The following is a 6617-nucleotide window of genomic DNA, read 5'->3' as shown; positions in this document are numbered from 1 at the left end:
TATTTTTTTGAAAGAGTTTTGAAGGGAGAATGCCTTGGGTAATAAAAATGAAACACATGTATGCTTGGAATAGGTATTTTATTCCTCTTCATTCATATACTACAGAGATGTGGACACTTACATGTTCCCCTAGATTCTTCAGCCTACACAACAGCTGGGAGCCTAGGTTCCATTTGAATGGACTCGGCACTTACCCATTTTGCCAGACTCCTCCCCTTTCAGAAAAGCCTGGTTTGCCCGGTTTTCCTGTTGCTGTGCTAGACAGTTCATTGCCTGGCTCACCGTCATTTCCAACCCTTTTCTCCCCAGCCACCTTCCGGTTAGGAGTGGCCATGCCGCAGCCATCTTATGACCATGAGGAACAGGCTTTGGATCACAGAGATGTGAACTCTGACATCACAGAGTTGTTGAGTCAATACTAGCAAGGGCTATCTGCAGACTTCCTGTTATTTGAGAGACATAAGAAAAACGGGCCTTCTGGATTTTCTGTTACTTGCAGTCCAAAGCATTCATGGCACAGCAAGTGCAGCAGGGTAGCTTTGACACTTGCCTGTCATTCCTTCTATGTAGTTTTCTGATACTTCTTATCCTGTTATCAGCTGTCTGCTCTTGCCCCTCATGTACATTTCCCTCATCTGCCTTTTCTCCTCCATTGTCCTTGCAATTAGAGGGTTTTTTCCCTCTGAAATAACTGCTTTTTAATCCCCAAGGGAGTCTTGGTTTTCAGTTTTATAGTTTCCTTACTCAAAACTACGTAACGAACAATCAATCCTTCCTCAACAACTAGGAGAAGAAACCTTTGGAAGATGCCATCCTCTGCCAAGGGAAGTACGTTTCTTGTTAGACTTCAAGGTGATTTTATGGGGGGCGGGGGCGGGCTTTTCTGTTCTATTTCAGGATGAGTTTCCTACCTACCCAAAGCACATTTCTGCACCATGACATGGGGATTGAGTTGGCCTTGGGCTTCCCTCTGTTCGGAAGCATGACTTCTGGTGTCCTGGAAGTCATAACCACATGCCCTGAAATCCTTCAGGAAGCCTCCCTAAGGGCCCACACTTGGGCTTCTGGTGACTGGGGTTTACTGTGGAGTTCCTGAGGCTCAGGGATTCTGTGTAAGCCTTCATGAACCCTGTACATACATGATCTAATACTGTGTGTTATTTATAAAATCATTTGCTTACCTCATAAACTTGCCTAAACATGCCATGAATGCTGAAACTCTTCTTACAAATTATATAAAGGCTAGCTTAATTTCCTGACTGAAACACTCTCCCACTTGCCCTAGAAGAGACCCTCTCTCTCCCTCTTCCCCAGATGCCTTAAACTGGGTTGCATTCTTCCCAACTGGCTACTAGTCAATCCTATAACGTGTTTGAGCAAGGGTATTTGATGAAGGATTTTAACACGGAAAATGAAGAAAAAGTGTTGGTTTTATAATAGAGACCATAGGAATTTAATACTGCTCAGAATCTTGCCTGGTTGAGACGTGCTGATGACGGCAGTGGTGCTGGTGGGGGCAGCGAGGCGAGAGGCTTCGCAGGGGTGTGCCGCAAAATCTGGGGCCCCAAATCAAAACCAGTGGCAGGGGACCATTGTGGGGAGTGGGGTATCTATCAAAGGGCCTTTGCTTTTACAATGCAAGTATCTTTGTGTTTTAATTAGGAAGTTTAAACAGGAATTGGGTTGGGGGAGATGCAGCCATTTATATGATCGCAATAAGGAATGAGGATTTCTGCTGGATATTAAGCAGAGGCCCTCCTTAGATTGGAGAGGTTGAGTGTGTAATTGGATTTGTTTCAAATTGGAAACAAAACCAAACACTGGTCAGTGGAATGAAGTGTAAGATTTTCATATCAGAAAAGGGCTGTTACAAGTGGGGTTCTCTGTAGACTCAGATGTAGGGAGTCTGTCTAGGGGTTCTCAGGAGAAGACCCTGCAAGGGAGGAAGCGGGAGTGGGTGCACGAGAAGCTGGGGTGTGATGCAGCATTAATGAGGGTGGCCCTTGTCAGATCCCATAGGGAGCTGGGATAGCCTTCTGGGGGTAGTCTCCCGTTGATCAGAGGATGATGAGTCTCTGTATTCTCTCACTGACCAAACACTGGGAAAGGGGGCAGGGTGTTGAGCAAGGGCGATTTCCACAGAGGTGTGTGAGTTCTAAGACCACAGTGGTGCATCAAGTCCATCACTGAAGACATGTTTCCAAAGGTGTTGCAGAACCCAGCCTGCCTTCCATTGCAGTCAGCTTGAGTAGTACTGGTTGCCCAGAATGCCCAGGTTCCCTGTCATCCTTCCACCAGGCTGGTTCTTATGCTTACTTGCAAGAAAATATTTGCATTTAAAAAATTCGGGGGTGAGGAAGGGCAACCTGTGGTTGGTCAGTCACAGCTTTGGCCTTCTCATGGAAATTACTTATGTTTCTAAGGACTCAGAAGCATTAAGCAGTTATCATATCATGTTGCTTTGGGGACCAATGGAAGAAGTGCTGGAAATGTGCCGGGAGAACTGTGTTATCAGTGGTCTGGGCCCCAAGCTCTTCAGTTGCAAAATGAAGAAGCTAAAAGGAGTGTGCCGAGGTCCAACATACATATGAATATTCTATGACCTACTTGCTCCTGTGAAACGAGACATAATCATAGCTCAACTTAGGTGCCAATTCAGTTTCTGTACTCCCTGCTAAATATTCCTACCAAGGGGATGCGGTCTCGGGTTGGACACAGTGGGGGGAGGTGGCCTGCGGATCCCTGAGAACTTCTGTTAACACTGTACTTGGGAGTGAGCTATAATGGACCTTTTTGGTGATGGCAATAGATCTCATTTTTAGTGGCACTCATGTATCAGTTCCTATTCTTAGTACTTAGTACTTTCCATATTAATCCTCATAACAGGACTGACTACAATAGTTATCCTCATTTTACAGATGATGGTGTTTGTACCTAAGCAAAGGGTTTTCACGTGTTTTCTTTCTAAGTTTTTTTTTTTTTTCACGTTTATTCATTTTTTGAGAGACAGAGTGTGAGTGGGGGAGGGACAGAGAGAGAGGGAGACACAGAATCCGAAACAAGCTCCAGGCTCTGGAGAGCCGGACAATGGGGCCCGAACTCACAAACTGTGAGATCATGACCTGAGCGGAAGTCAGACGCTTAACTGACTGAGCCACCCGGGCACCCCAGGGTTTTATGTTTTAAACCCCTAGGCAGTACTAGCCATTTATACATTTTTTCTTATTTATTTAGATTTTGCCTTATTCCAGAAAGTATTTAAGGCGTCGTACAAGGATATGTAAAGTCAGGCAAGATAACAACTGGAAACTCCAAGAAAAACCAAAGCAAACCAAAACTTTGCGGCTGCAGTTTTCCATTTTACCACAAGAGGGAAGTATAACATCGGAAAGCGCGTAGGCTGATGTTAAGACCCCCTAACCCCACCTTTGGATACCAAATTTTTAGAAGTTGTAGTCCACACGAAGTTAGATTTGGTATGACTTGCAAAAGCAGATTTCTTTAAAGGATATGCATGAATTATAAATGGCCATGTCTTTGATAGATTTGAGATTATCCATGTCATCAGGCTTATTCAACTCTTTTCCCAACAAATAATGGATATTTATACAATTCAATGATAAAAGCAGGAGATAGTTTTGCTTAATTGTTAAAGATTCTCATAGGTTCCTCAGTTTGAATACAGCTATTTGTTTTACTATGAGAGAGAAGCCCAAGGCTTATTATAAATAATAGGATTAGAGTTTTGGCTTTTAATCTGGTAAAGATTGGCGTTATTAACATGGTGGAATTTTTATTACACATACCATAACTGACACATGCAAGTATGTGTTTCCGAAGATATTCTAATTGTTTAAAAGATCGTCCTGCCTGCCTTTTCCCTCCCTCCTATGTTAGTCTCACGTCTTCTTGCAATAAACCGTGTCAAAAACTAATCCAGAGAGGGGTATTAATGATTTCAGATCCAGCTGTTGGGGTATGGAGTCTATGGTGTCGTAGCTCAGGAGGACCTCCTGAATGGGATGGAACTGTGTGTCCCATGTGATTTCTTCAGCTTTTGACTAGGTTTCTGCCTGGCCCCCCTACTGAAGACCTTTGAGTTCACCCGCACGGGAAGGTTTTCAGCCTTACCCCACCAGCTCCCAGCGAGGGAACCTGTGCTGTGTCTGCTCCCTACGCACCCTGCTTCCCTGGAAACCAGACCACGTTTTCTGCGTTCCATGGTCCTGCTGCCTATGGTTAATAATGCTGGTAATCACAGTAGCTAAATTCCTTGAAATGTTAATTGTGCTAGTCACTGCACTAGGTCCCTTACAAGTATTCATTTAAATCATACTCCCTTTTTACCGATGGGGAAACTGAGGACGAGAGATGTTCCAATTTTTAGTATAGGTGCTGCCAAAGCGAGCACAGAGGACAAGAGATGTTAAGTACCTTACTCAAGGTCATACTACTAGGAAGCTGCTGAGCCAGGAGTCAAACTCTGAGTTCCAGAGTCCAAGTTCTTGACTTGGCTAAGCCAGCCCCTCCCAGTGGATCCCACCACCACCTCATCTAAATTCCAGAAGCAACATGAAACTTCAGGTCCCTGGAGCGCTATACTGACGTAATTCTGTATCTTGGCATTTGCTGTTTCCACCACGTGGGGAGTTTGTACTCTTCCTTCAAGGCACAGTTTGAAGAGCATTTTCCTCAGAAGCCTTTTCTGACTCTCCTTCTCCCACCTACCCGCTCCAGTATTTTCCGCTGTGGTTCGCACAAAACTGTGCCCTTCTCTTCACTGCTGGATTTATTTATATTTGCTTCCCTGTCTGTCTCTCCCCAACTCCACTGGGCTCTTGAACAACTTGAGGTTAGAACTTGGGTGTCATTCATTTCCTCCTATACACAATGGTCATAGTACTTTGTTGTTATTATGGGATGTTAATTAATGGGCACTTTGAGGTGTTAAGAATGATGCTAAGTAGGGGTGCCTGGGTGGCTCAGTTGGTTAAGCAACCTACTCTTGATTTCAGCTCAGGTCAGGATCTCGGCCCTGAGATGAAGCCCCTCGTTGGGGCGGACAGAGGCTGCTTAAGATTCTCTCTCCCTCTCCTTCTGCCCCTCCCCTGCTTGAGTGCACGCTCTCTTAAAAAAAAAAAAAAAAAAAAAAAAGGATAATCCTAAGTATATATAGGTCATCTCATCACAACCATTCAATAGAGGGCTTTTTAATCTTCATTTTACCAATGAAGACAACAGAGCTCATGGAACCCCGGTCGCTTGTCTAAGGTCAGTTAGTTGCTACTAAGTGGAAGGACTGGGATTGAACCCAGGTCTGTCTGACTTTAGAGTACACACATGGAACTATTAGACTCTGTCTTCCATTGACAAATGTGATAAAAAATAGACTTGATGTCAATTTACTTATTTATTTAAATTTAGACCCGATGTCAATTTATTTAGTTAAAACCTCACCTATTATTTAGTAACAGACTTTATCCAAAAGTGTAGAAAATAATGCAAGCTAACTGCTCAAATTCACACAGCTAGAAGATTTCAGAGCTGGGATTTAAGCCAGGGCTGCTGAGGCCAAGGGCCGTTGCTCTCAGTCTGTGTGGCCCGTGTTTGGAGGGAAAGATTTCTGTGAGGCCAGGCCTCCTTGGCCAGATGGGTCAGGCTGAAACCACTGACTGCCTGAGCCATCCTGGGGATGGTGAGGCCTTTGGCTTTCACGGGACCACCACCAGTCTTGGGGACCTGCTTGACATTTCTGACCACACCGTGGACCCCGGTGAGCAGGTCTCTGCCCAGCCCAGATTTTCCTCCCTTCCTGCTAGTTCTCTGTCCCAGCATGTGTCACGGAACAGTCTGCCCAAGACTTGGCTCAGAGTCTTTGGAAAACTACTTCAGCGAGAGTAACTATTTCTCCTTTAATGATGAATTTGACTTCTGGAAATAGCCAAATAAGTGCCAAAGCTAATGAATGAGTGGGTGACCAAGCTGGGTGATATCACAATTGGTCACAAATGAAGTGCGACTTTCAAGTAATTTGAGTGATTCTCTTGCCAGGATTGTAATCTGGCTCTGAAGGCATTTCCTAAAGACTGGTTCCAAAAACATTTTGAGCAATGCCTACCCACATGGGATGTGTTACCCAGGATGATGTTGGGAAAGACAATACTTATTTTATTTATGTTTTTATTTATTTTTGAGACAGAGACAGAGCATGAGCAGGGGAGGGGCAGAGAGAGAGGGAGACACAGAATCCAAAGCAGGCTCCAGGCTCTGAGCTGTCAGCACAGAGCCCGACGCGGGGCTCGAACTCACAGACCGCGAGATCATGACCTGAGCCGAAGTTGGACGCTCAACCTACTGAGCCACCCAGGCACCCCATCACAATACTCATTTTAAATATAGAATTTCTGATAGAACTGTCAGTAAATAAGTCATAAGACTTTAACATCATCAATATGTTTTGTGACTGATTATTGGCCTGGATCCAAGATTTTAAATTTTAGTTTTAACAGATGATAGAGTAAAATCTGGGATGAAGATGAAAATATTCTTGTCTATTTAGGTCAAAAGGAAGTTAGTTGTGACCAAAGCTACTGACGTATTGCATCATAAAAACACCT

This window comes from Lynx canadensis, chromosome B2 (assembly GCF_007474595.2).
Source record: "Lynx canadensis isolate LIC74 chromosome B2, mLynCan4.pri.v2, whole genome shotgun sequence".
Taxonomy (NCBI): Eukaryota; Metazoa; Chordata; class Mammalia; order Carnivora; family Felidae; genus Lynx; species Lynx canadensis.
Note: the sequence above shows the minus strand (reverse complement) of the source record.